General features: G+C 39.0%; 1 protein-coding gene across 1 annotated transcript in view; it reads right to left on the bottom strand.

The window, feature by feature from the left end:
* LOC139722678 (epithelial sodium channel subunit alpha-like) overlaps positions 1-13,722 on the bottom strand; it is an 88,167-nt gene that overhangs the window by 21,037 nt on the left and 53,408 nt on the right. The window lies entirely within an intron of this gene.

The raw sequence follows: 13,722 nt of genomic DNA, 5'->3' as shown, positions 1-13,722 counted from the left end.
GGTATCTTGTGCCACATCATGAGTGGAAGGCATCACTGTTTAGTGGTAGTAATGAACTTTTTCATGTTGTATATGGTATAAAGATATAAATTTCACATCCAATCTTTGGGACAGCCGTGTGGCTTTATAGTCACTTGGCGCGCTGCATGGTCATTACACACCACCTTAGGACGAGATGTTTGAGACCCGCAGGACGCTATTATTTTTTTTTCTCTCTCTTTCTTTGTTTTTCTTTTGGCAGTTCAGCTTCATTCCGATGTCATCACCCCACGACACACAGTCACTCAAGTTCCCCCTTTTTTGTGTCGGAGGCTGGAGGTTGGATTTGCTTCATTTATCATACGTAATGTTGTAAATTGCCCTTGGTATACAGTGCCCCGCTTGCCACCTTTCGTTTTCTCTTTCCTTTTCTCTACGTTTGTTCCTGTTACACTGCACAAGACAGGTCGGAAAATAATTTACATAACACAACCGGAGCAGGAATGGCAACTGAATAAATTAACTCTAGGCCAGGTGTATGGCGTCTCGCTCGTCTCTTTCAAATTCAAGTTGTTATTGTTTGACCCAATAACGGAATTGTAGACAGGTTTTATGTTGCTATAGAGGTATCTTGTGCCACATGATTAGAAGGCATCACTGTTTAGTAGTAGTAATGAACTTTTCATGTCCCTCCTTGTCAATTATAGTGTGTTCAAAGGGGTTGTATGTCTATCTGCCAAAGAAAAGGAAAACCTTATTTTCGTCATGGCTATTTCTCTATACGTAACCGTAGGTGATGAGTATTGTTGGTATCTGAGCAGTGAATAGCACAGCATCAGGCTAAAATCCCCCTTAGTTATACGCGCTAAGCGTTCAATTTGATATATCTTTATTTATGTAGTCAATCACTGCTAATGGAGTTACAGAATTATGTTATGACACCTTTCACTGAAAGTTTGTAAAGCAAAGTTTATAGACAAGGCAAGCAATTGTACATGAATAATACCAATGATTTCAGAGGGAAATTATGGTATACCTAAATGTAAGGGTATCATTGCTTTGGAATTGCTGAGACAATATCTTGGCACGAGGGCTTCCACCTCTAATAACTGATCCCTTTGAAGATGTGTCGGTCACGGGTGATCGTCATGATTCGTCTTTCACGTAGAAGCTTCCGTTCCACACTCTTAGTTCGAGAAGACTTACCATCATACTTCAAATTGTGATTAAAGGTAAAGACTCAAAATCAGACAAGTTGACGTGTTATGTCTATGGGAGGTGATTTTTTTTTTAAACCATGCATTGACTTGACAACGTTTAAGCACCTTTATTTCAGCTGATTTTGCTCCATTTCCTCTCAAACTTAAGTATGTGGTAGCTCAGACAATAAGCTGCAGTAATCATGCATTTTATTTTTTCAAATCTCCTCATCAGGTTGATAATTTTGCAGCTAAAAACTGAAAATGAGAATGGAATGTGGACCAAACGATTCCTGAATCATCTTTCACATTATAAGCTTACGTTCCTCAAATTTTCTCGTCAAGACGTACATGGCCGAGAGGATAAAGGCGACGTCACAAGAGACGTGATGTTGCACACGTACGGGTTCGAACCCCAAAGGAGCACGAAACAAAATACTTATATCTTTTGCTTTTTTTCTTTCATGGAGTATTCACCTTCGTCCATGTAGAAATCACGTTTTCATGTAAACGTACACACACACACACAGACACACACAATATCCCTTTGTTTTGTGTTGGAGACCACATTGCTTTGACAGGCAACTTGGACTTGAAATTACAAATGTTAAAGTGAAGATGACTCTTAAAATACCGCATGGCCATGTTTGATTTTTTTTTTTTACAATATAAAGACCTATTGGTAAATATTTATTCACATATCCTTTCCAATCAACTTACTTGAACACGCCGACACCACACGAAATTTTCAATTAGTTGCATGACAGAAACAATTTCATCTGAATTATGTAGGACTGTATAAAGAATTGGACTTCACGAATATTTCTCAATATTACTTCAAGTCGCTACTTAACATTATTTTCGTTGTCGATCACTGAAAATGAGAATGGAATCTGGTTGAAACGATTCCCGATTTATCTTTGTAACTGTATATTGATCGAATCCACGCGGCCACTCGTGGGAAGTTAAATAGCGCTATCAGTCACTTGACGTATACAGCCAAAAAACTGAATATCAATGTAAATTTGTGTTGTGTATAGCATACATAGATAGATTTAAGTTTCGCACAAGATCATCGGATCTTCCGTGTGGCAGAATCGCTTAGCACGCTGCGTGTTTATAATGCCCGACCGGAAGGAGAGAAGTTAATCGAGTCCCGCAGGACTTTTCCCTTTTATTTCTTTTTTTCTTTTTTTTTTCTGCAGTTCAGCTTCACTCTTATGTCATGAACACAGCTACTCTATTTCCCTTGTTTTGCATTGGAGTTTGGAGGTTGGGTTTGCTTCATTAATTTTGTCACACTTACTGTTGTAAATTGCCCCTTGTTACAGTGTCCCGCTTGCCACCTTTCGTTTGCTCTTTCCTTTTCTCTTCATTGGTTATTGTTATACTGTAGCAGGATAGGTAGGAACATGTACGTTTGAATAACTTGCAGGAATGGGAGCTGAATTGATTAACTCTAGTCCAGGTGTATGGCGTCTCGCTCATCTCTTTGAAATTCCAGATTGTTATTGTTTGACCTAATAACGGAGTTGTAGACAGGTTTTATGTTACTATAGAGGTATCTTGTGCCACATCATGAGTGGAAGGCATCACTGTTTAGTGGTAGTAATGAACTTTTTCATGTTGTATATGGTATAAAGATATAAATTTCACATCCAATCTTTGGGACAGCCGTGTGGCTTTATAGTCACTTGGCGCGCTGCATGGTCATTACACACCACCTTAGGACGAGATGTTTGAGACCCGCAGGACGCTATTATTTTTTTCTCTCTCTTTCTTTGTTTTTCTTTTGGCAGTTCAGCTTCATTCCGATGTCATTACCCCACGACACACAGTCACTCAAGTTTCCCCTTTTTTTTGTCGGAGGCTGGAGGTTGGATTTGCTTCATTTATCATACGTAATGTTGTAAATTGCCCTTGGTATACAGTGCCCCGCTTGCCACCTTTCGTTTTCTCTTTCCTTTTCTCTACGTTTGTTCCTGTTACACTGCACAAGACAGGTCGGAAAATAATTTACATAACACAACCGGAGCAGGAATGGCAACTGAATAAATTAACTCTAGGCCAGGTGTATGGCGTCTCGCTCGTCTCTTTCAAATTTAAGTTGTTATTGTTTGACCCAATAACGGAATTGTAGACAGGTTTTATGTTGCTATAGAGGTATCTTGTGCCACATGATTAGAAGGCATCACTGTTTAGTAGTAGTAATGAACTTTTCATGTCCCTCCTTGTCAATTATAGTGTGTTCAAAGGGGTTGTGTGTCTATCTGCCAAAGAAAAGGAAAACCTTATTTTCGTCATGGCTATTTCTCTATACGTAACCGTAGGTGATGAGTATTGTTGGTATCTGAGCAGTGAATAGCACAGCATCAGGCTAAAATCCCCCTTAGTTATACGCGCTAAGCGTTCAATTTGATATATCTTTATTTATGTAGTCAATCACTGCTAATGGAGTTACAGAATTATGTTATGACACCTTTCACTGAAAGTTTGTAAAGCAAAGTTTATAGACAAGGCAAGCAATTGTACATGAATAATACCAATGATTTCAGAGGGAAATTATGGTATACCTAAATGTAAGGGTATCATTGCTTTGGAATTGCTGAGACAATATCTTGGCACGAGGGCTTCCACCTCTAATAACTGATCCCTTTGAAGATGTGTCGGTCACGGGTGTCCCGCTTGCCACCTTTCGTTTGCTCTTTCCTTTTCTCTTCATTGGTTATTGTTATACTGTAGCAGGATAGGTAGGAACATGTACGTTTAAATAACTTGCAGGAATGGGAGCTGAATTGATTAACTCTAGTCCAGGTGTATGGCGTCTCGCTCATCTCTTTGAAATTCCAGATTGTTATTGTTTGACCTAATAACGGAGTTGTAGACAGGTTTTATGTTACTATAGAGGTATCTTGTGCCACATGAGTGGAAGGCATCACTGTTTAGTGGTAGTAATGAACTTTTTCATGTTGTATATGGTATAAAGATATAAATTTCACATCCAATCTTCGGGACAGCCGTGTGGCTTTATAGTCACTTGGCGCGCTGCATGGTCATTACACACCACCTTAGGACGAGATGTTTGAGACCCGCAGGACGCTATTATTTTTTTCTCTCTCTTTCTTTGTTTTTCTTTTGGCAGTTCAGCTTCATTCCGATGTCATTACCCCACGACACACAGTCACTCAAGTTCCCCCTTTTTTTTTGTCGGAGGCTGGAGGTTGGATATGCTTCATTTATCATACGTAATGTTGTAAATTGCCCTTGGTATACAGTGTCCCGCTTGCCACCTTTCGTTTTCTCTTTCCTTTTCTCTACGTTTGTTCCTGTTACACTGCACAAGACAGGTCGGAAAATAATTTACATAACACAACCGGAGCAGGAATGGCAACTGAATAAATTAACTCTAGGCCAGGTGTATGGCGTCTCGCTCGTCTCTTTCAAATTCAAGTTGTTATTGTTTGACCCAATAACGGAATTGTAGACAGGTTTTATGTTGCTATAGAGGTATCTTGTGCCACATGATTAGAAGGCATCACTGTTTAGTAGTAGTAATGAACTTTTCATGTCCCTCCTTGTCAATTATAGTGTGTTCAAAGGGGTTGTGTGTCTATCTGCCAAAGAAAAGGAAAACCTTATTTTCGTCATGGCTATTTCTCTATACGTAACCGTAGGTGATGAGTATTGTTGGTATCTGAGCAGTGAATAGCACAGCATCAGGCTAAAATCCCCCTTAGTTATACGCGCTAAGCGTTCAATTTGATATATCTTTATTTATGTAGTCAATCACTGCTAATGGAGTTACAGAATTATGTTATGACACCTTTCACTGAAAGTTTGTAAAGCAAAGTTTATAGACAAGGCAAGCAATTGTACATGAATAATACCAATGATTTCAGAGGGAAATTATGGTATACCTAAATGTAAGGGTATCATTGCTTTGGAATTGCTGAGACAATATCTTGGCACGAGGGCTTCCACCTCTAATAACTGATCCCTTTGAAGATGTGTCGGTCACGGGTGTCCCGCTTGCCACCTTTCGTTTGCTCTTTCCTTTTCTCTTCATTGGTTATTGTTATACTGTAGCAGGATAGGTAGGAACATGTACGTTTAAATAACTTGCAGGAATGGGAGCTGAATTGATTAACTCTAGTCCAGGTGTATGGCGTCTCGCTCATCTCTTTGAAATTCCAGATTGTTATTGTTTGACCTAATAACGGAGTTGTAGACAGGTTTTATGTTACTATAGAGGTATCTTGTGCCACATGAGTGGAAGGCATCACTGTTTAGTGGTAGTAATGAACTTTTTCATGTTGTATATGGTATAAAGATATAAATTTCACATCCAATCTTCGGGACAGCCGTGTGGCTTTATAGTCACTTGGCGCGCTGCATGGTCATTACACACCACCTTAGGACGAGATGTTTGAGACCCGCAGGACGCTATTATTTTTTTCTCTCTCTTTCTTTGTTTTTCTTTTGGCAGTTCAGCTTCATTCCGATGTCATTACCCCACGACACACAGTCACTCAAGTTCCCCCTTTTTTTTTGTCGGAGGCTGGAGGTTGGATTTGCTTCATTTATCATACGTAATGTTGTAAATTGCCCTTGGTATACAGTGTCCCGCTTGCCACCTTTCGTTTTCTCTTTCCTTTTCTCTACGTTTGTTCCTGTTACACTGCACAAGACAGGTCGGAAAATAATTTACATAACACAACCGGAGCAGGAATGGCAACTGAATAAATTAACTCTAGGCCAGGTGTATGGCGTCTCGCTCGTCTCTTTCAAATTCAAGTTGTTATTGTTTGACCCAATAACGGAATTGTAGACAGGTTTTATGTTGCTATAGAGGTATCTTGTGCCACATGATTAGAAGGCATCACTGTTTAGTAGTAGTAATGAACTTTTCATGTCCCTCCTTGTCAATTATAGTGTGTTCAAAGGGGTTGTGTGTCTATCTGCCAAAGAAAAGGAAAACCTTATTTTCGTCATGGCTATTTCTCTATACGTAACCGTAGGTGATGAGTATTGTTGGTATCTGAGCAGTGAATAGCACAGCATCAGGCTAAAATCCCCCTTAGTTATACGCGCTAAGCGTTCAATTTGATATATCTTTATTTATGTAGTCAATCACTGCTAATGGAGTTACAGAATTATGTTATGACACCTTTCACTGAAAGTTTGTAAAGCAAAGTTTATAGACAAGGCAAGCAATTGTACATGAATAATACCAATGATTTCAGAGGGAAATTATGGTATACCTAAATGTAAGGGTATCATTGCTTTGGAATTGCTGAGACAATATCTTGGCACGAGGGCTTCCACCTCTAATAACTGATCCCTTTGAAGATGTGTCGGTCACGGGTGATCGTCATGATTCGTCTTTCACGTAGAAGCTTCCGTTCCACACTCTTAGTTCGAGAAGACTTACCATCATACTTCAAATTGTGATTAAAGGTAAAGACTCAAAATCAGACAAGTTGACGTGTTATGTCTATGGGAGGTGATTTTTTTTTAAACCATGCATTGACTTGACAACGTTTAAGCACCTTTATTTCAGCTGATTTTGCTCCATTTCCTCTCAAACTTAAGTATGTGGTAGCTCAGACAATAAGCTGCAGTAATCATGCATTTTATTTTTTCAAATCTCCTCATCAGGTTGATAATTTTGCAGCTAAAAACTGAAAATGAGAATGGAATGTGGACTAAACGATTCCTGAATCATCTTTCACATTATAAGCTTACGTTCCTCAAATTTTCTCGTCAAGACGTACATGGCCGAGAGGATAAAGGCGACGTCACAAGAGACGTGATGTTGCACACGTACGGGTTCGAACCCCAAAGGAGCACGAAACAAAATACTTATATCTTTTGCTTTTTTTCTTTTATGGAGTATTCACCTTCGTCCATGTAGAAATCACGTTTTCATGTAAACGTACACACACACACACACAGACACACACAATATCCCTTTGTTTTGTGTTGGAGACCACATTGCTTTGACAGGCAACTTGGACTTGAAATTACAAATGTTAAAGTGAAGATGACTCTTAAAATACCGCATGGCCATGTTTGATTTTTTTTTTTACAATAAAAAGACCTATTGGTAAATATTTATTCACATATCCTTTCCAATCAACTTACTTGAACACGCCGACACCACACGAAATTTTCAATTAGTTGCATGACAGAAACAATTTCATCTGAATTATGTAGGACTGTATAAAGAATTGGACTTCACGAATATTTCTCAATATTACTTCAAGTCGCTACTTAACATTATTTTCGTTGTCGATCACTGAAAATGAGAATGGAATCTGGTTGAAACGATTCCCGATTTATCTTTGTAACTGTATATTGATCGAATCCACGCGGCCACTCGTGGGAAGTTGAATAGCGCTATCAGTCACTTGACGTATATAGCCAAAAAACTGAATATCAATGTAAATTTGTGTTGTGTATAGCATACATAGATAGATTTAAGTTTCGCACAAGATCATCGGATCTTCCGTGTGGCAGAATCGCTTAGCACGCTGCGTGTTTATAATGCCCGACCGGAAGGAGAGAAGTTAATCGAGTCCCGCAGGACTTTTCCCTTTTATTTCTTTTTTTCTTTTTTTTCTGCAGTTCAGCTTCACTCTTATGTCATGAACACAGCTACTCTATTTCCCTTGTTTTGCATTGGAGTTTGGAGGTTGGGTTTGCTTCATTAATTTTGTCACACGTAATGTTGTAAATTGCCCCTTGACACAGTACCCCGCTTGCCACCATTCGTTTTCTCTTTCCTTTTCTCTTCATTTGTTCTTGTTATACTGTAGCAGGATATTTAGGAACGTGTACGTTTACATAACTAACATGAATGGGAACTGAATTAATTAACTCTAGTCCAGGTGCATGGCGTCTCGCTTATCTCTTTGGAATTCCAGGTTGTTATTGTTTGACCAAATAACGAAGTTAAAGACAGGCAGGGAAGGAAGTGACTTGATATTGCTTCATAATGAGGAATTTCGGGCAACACCTTTCCAAGTGTAGTGATTATGACGGGGTTCTCTGTCGTTTATTTTCGTCATGGCTGTTTCACTAGTTAGCCATAGGTGATATTAGTCCATGGGCCAGGCCAGATATTGGTACCATCTGAGGTGGCAAAACCTTTTTGGTGTCATTTTGTTTGTCGGGCATAGATATGCTTATCAAGCTATGATAGCATTTCCAAATGAGTAGCTTAGTCATAGTAAATGAATTTTGAACCAATTTGGTCTCGTTGTTATATCCCTATACTTCTGAATCGAAACTAACCGCCATACAAAGAAGAGCACTGTCTTCTGTATGTTCCATAGAGCTGTAAAATGCAGCTCTATGGTATGTTCACAGGTGTTCTGTTGTAAACGCGGTGCGCTTGGTCTTAATTCAAGGCAGCGAAGGGAATATCCAAAGGTTATGACGTCCACAGCGCTTAGTCTTTATTCTAGACGGCGAAGGGAATATCCAAAGCGTATGATACAGTGTATACCCTTTTATCTAAAAACAACAACAACAACAAAAGCAATTCCTCGTGAATTTTACCGTATCTTTCAATTATATATCATTTTCCGGCGAAAACGCTACGGTGAAAACGCTGATACCACGCCAATGTCGCTTTATTTCCCTCCAACAATGAAAGATAATGCAAAAACAATGTACCGGTACACTACAATACATTATAATAAATAACATTGTAAATGAACAGAGTGATTTTTGTTTAAAACTGATGTATTTGTTGATAGGGTGGTATAAAAACAGTATAGATAATCCCTTTTATGAGGAACTTTAGATATGATAACGGTACATTGGTCTAGATAAAGAACTAAGCGCACCGCGTGACAGCTGTGGACATCATAACCCTTTGGATATTCCCTTCGCTGCCTTGAATAAAGACTAAGCGCACCGCGTTTACAACAGAACACCTGTGGGCATACAGAAGGCAGTGCTCTTCTTTGTATAGCGGTTTAGTTTCGATTCAGAAGTATAGGGATATAAATACGAGACCAAATTGGTTAAAAATTCATTTATTATGACTAAGCTACTCATTTGGAAATGCTATCATAGCTTGATAAGCATATCTATGCCCGACAAACAAAATGACACCAAAAAGGTTGTGCCACCTCAGATGGTACCAACAACCCATTTTTCGCGTCTTGGCCCATGGACTATATATGTTGCTGGCATCTTGGAGAATAGAACAGATCAGTACCAAACTGGAATAGCCCTATAAGCAATGTGGTAAGCGTTCAATTTTTTGCATTATCTTTCTTCTTTAAAGTCAATCACTACTGATCGAAATACACACTATAATATGACACGTTCCACTGGTAGTTTAGGAAAAGGGAGTTAATACACGATGCAATGATAAATGTGCTACCATTGATTTTAGAGACGTCATTGTGGTGTGGTACTGGTGATGGTAAGGGAACCATAGATTGCTTTTAAAGTAATGAGACAATCATTGGACCTTTGCATCAACACCGTATTCCCATCTTAAATATAATGCGGCGTGCGGCGTTTTTTAAAATCCTGACGTGGACATTTTCTTTTTCTTGTTTTTAATTTACGAATGTTATATCTAAATTTGTTTCTTTCCCCTAACATTTTTTTTTTTGAATATAAAGTTGGACGTTCCTTGACCGAGTCGAAGAGCAGCGATTTAGTTACAGTTTCAATGCATCTTGTTTACCATCTTCTCTGACATTAAATTGATGGTTTTTATATTTGACATTGTCTGTCTATTTGCCTGTTTATGCTCATAAAACACTGCTAAACAACTAATACCTTTGCTTCACTTGTCACACGCAATGATATGGATTGCAGTTGTGCATGCAGTTTTACTTCTGCCACCTCTCGTTTTTCTCTCCCCTTTTCCCTCACTTTGGTTTTGTTATACTGCAGATGGGAATGATTACACTAACATAACCCAACTTGAAGTAGGAATGAGAACTGAATAAATTAACTCTAGGCCAGGTGAATATAGCGTCTCACTCATCTCTTTGAAATTTCAAGTTGTCATTGTTCGACCAACGGAGTTGAAGACAGGCTTTATGTTGCTATAGAGGTATCTCGCGCCACATGAATGGAATGCATACGCTGTTTAGTATTAGTAATGAATTTTTTCATGTCCATCCCTGCCAATAAAAGTGAAGTGTGTTTGACGGGGTTCTGTGTCATTCTGCCTATGAGAAAGGAAAGTTTTATTTTCGCCATGGTTGTTTCTCTATGCGTGGCCGTGGGTGATGGGTGTTGTTGGCATCTGGGCAGTAAAGAACCGAGTATCATGCTATAATACCCCCCCCCCTTAGGTTCTAAGCGTTCAATACGGTGATATATCTCTCTTCTTTATCATGTCAATCACTGCTGATGGAATTACAGAGTTATGTTATGACACGTTTCACTCAAAGCTTAAAAAACAAAGTTTATGCAAGATACAAGCAATGGTGCATGAGTCCTATAGGCCATTGATTTTAGATGAGAAATTATGATATGCCTATAGTAGGGGTGTCATTGATTAGGAATTATTAATGACACGATTAAGCACTCCTTCCACTTCTAACTCTCCCCTTTGAATGTGTGTCGATCACGTGAGATCGTCATAAATTATCATTCACGTATAAGCTTTCGTTCAAAGTGTACTCTTAGTTGGAGGAGACCTATAGTTACATGGTTAAAGGCGATGTCTCTTTCGCTGGAGCCGTACGTTTGGCCCGTTTTTCTTTTGCCCTTTTCTCTTTAATTGAGGTATCACTTTCGTCCAGGATAAATCACATTCTCATGTAAACAGACTCACTTGCTCTGTATCCCTTGTTTTGTATCGGAGGCTTCATTGGTTTTACTGCTGATAAATCTCACAGGCTTGTATATAGCTGTAAGAGCTCTCTGAACTGATCATTATGATAGCAAGATTAGAGGGAGTCATATTGGTTATGTAAATAATGGTCAAAGGTCATGTTTTAAAAGGCCACTGTTAAAGCCAGGATGGTTATAAACACTTAATTGTCATGTTTTATTTGTACGTGCCGAGGATCCCTTGGACCCCGTTTACAGTGTGAGGCTCGGCCGCGCCGAGCCCACCTTCATTTCGGTGTAATCGCGCAAAAGGCCAAATGCGGGGCCAAATTTGGCCTCGCATTAGGCCACGCTCTGGAGGTGGTCTCGGCCGCGGCCGAGCCGCGGTCGCGCCCGGCCTTTTTCTCAGTGTAAACGCAAACTGGGCTAAATGCGCGGCCATTTCTAGTCTGGCTTCCAAACCTTCGCCTGTACTATTTCGCTATTCAGGATATTAACCACTGCAACGTCGAAAACTAGTATAGTTGAAGGTGGTTTTGTCCTGCAAAGGATTTTCTCCTTCGGCAAAAGCCTTTGCCCGAACGGCGACTTCGTCGCCACGGAATTCAGTTGGCAAAGGATCTGAAAACCAGACAATACCAAATTGCGTTTGTTTACAAGTAGAGCGCCACTACGACAAAATAATAAAAGGTTTGAATCAAAAGCGCGGTCGAGTCCGGCAGTGTAAACGGACTAAATTGCGGGGCTCGGCCTCGCAATTGAGGTTGGCCGCGGCCGCGGCTCCGCCCAGCCCCGCACCGTTAACGGGGTCTAAGTTTATGCACTGTACGTACTCAAAAAGTCCGTAAATCAACTTAGTCGCACACGCACATAATTTCCACCTAGTTTGTGTGACAGAAAAACAAATGTGATCTGAATAATGTAGGCCCAAAAAAGTTCAACTAAGTATCTCATTATAACTTCCAGGTGCTATATTGCATTCTTTTCTTTGTCGATCACGGATAACCGATATCTGATGACCCTTTGCCAAGCGTATCACCTAACTCGTCTTTAAAGTGACGAGTTTCATGTCTCGTAATTACTTGTATTTACTCATCTTTCATACTCATGCATGCACTCTGTTATTTCTTTCTCTGAAATAATATATTAATTTCTTTATTTCTTATTATTCCACATATTTGTGACATTTACTTTGTCACAATTTTTATCAGTGTCATTATCGTCATTTGGCTCGCATGCGAATTCACTCATAATTCCTCATTTTCTATCTTTCTCTTTCCTGCTCAACAGATTCTATGATAGCTGCACCTGATCATATAAAAACATAAACTCATCCTGCATGCACTCTTCGAAACTGATAAACTCCTAAAAATACATGAATATCGACACTATCAGAATTTCAAGCTTCATTTTAAATATATAATAATGGTCATGTTTTATTATGCCTTTTGCAGCAATATATTGAAGAGGTACATTATGTAATCGAAGAAACATAGGTCCTCAATAGAATATCAAATTTGAATTATTCAGAGATGAGTAATGACAATGGGAAGGATAACAATTGTGGAAGAGCTCCATAAATCAATACATATCTAATGGCAAATGGAGATGGAATCAAGATTCAAGAATATGTGTAATTCAAGTTCATTATTATATCAGTTCTTGTGTGTTCACAAAAAGAGGAACACAGTTCGAACATGCACACCAAATCTTACATCGTACATTTACATCTATAGAGTGCGGACGGAACATATACAAGAGAAAGAATAACATTCTCAAATTAATATATCAAGCATAACTACATGTATGTATATGACCACACAAAGATGTTGCTGCATATGCATGAAGCTTGAGAGTGCTGCAACACCCATATGCTCAGATAAAAACTTGATGTATATCATACAAAAGAGAAGAGGTACTGCATGTACATGTAGTTACACTATTCACAGGACAGTAGAGAAAAAGCACGAGAGAGAGAGAGGGAAATGGGTGTCTAAAATAGGTCGATGTAAGGAGTGCCAAGCCAATTAAGTCTCTAATAGAAGTCATACATATATAAGGAAACAAATTAATCACAACATAAATGATCATGCTCATGTTAACCAATAATTAGCATCTAAAAATGTGTGTAGAAAGCCCATAATATCAGCCTTTCGCCCCGAAGGCTTGTTACATATGGGAAAAAAGAAATTTTGGCCGACCCCCCCCCCCCCTCCCTGTGAATCCTTAATCCACCAGTACTATAAACACATTCTGAGAATGTGTTTTAGTACATGTACTAGCAAATTCACAAGAGGGTTGGGGAAATTCAGCTAAAATTGTGTGTGGCTAAAATAATTAAAAAGAAAGGTCATCAGCAAAACTACGGGGTGGATGCAGACGAATTTTCATGTGATGACTAAAAAATATGCAGCTAAAGGAAAAAAAAAAGACGGCGGAGAGGGGCCAAGGCTAATTTGACTCCACTCCCCCCCCCCACCAAAAAACAAACAAACAAACAAACAAACACCACTGTTTTACAGCACCTTTAAAGGACTCTTAATTTTTTGTTTGTTAAAAAACAAACGTCTCGAAGTAAAGAATTCCATATTGTAGGCGAAATGTAGACCGATACAGTGTATAAAGTGTACATCCCAAGCTATTAAAGAAAAAAAAAACAGATTATGAATATCATTTAAAGTAAGAACTTCAGTGTGTTTAATCATCTTTAGTTGAGTTGCAAATGACATGT

This window comes from Diadema antillarum, unplaced genomic scaffold (genome assembly GCF_040938485.1).
Source record: "Diadema antillarum isolate AM-2024a unplaced genomic scaffold, OU_Dant_1.0 scf00000170, whole genome shotgun sequence".
Lineage (NCBI taxonomy): Eukaryota > Metazoa > Echinodermata > Echinoidea > Diadematoida > Diadematidae > Diadema > Diadema antillarum.
Note: the sequence above shows the minus strand (reverse complement) of the source record. Positions and strands in the feature narration are given on the sequence as shown.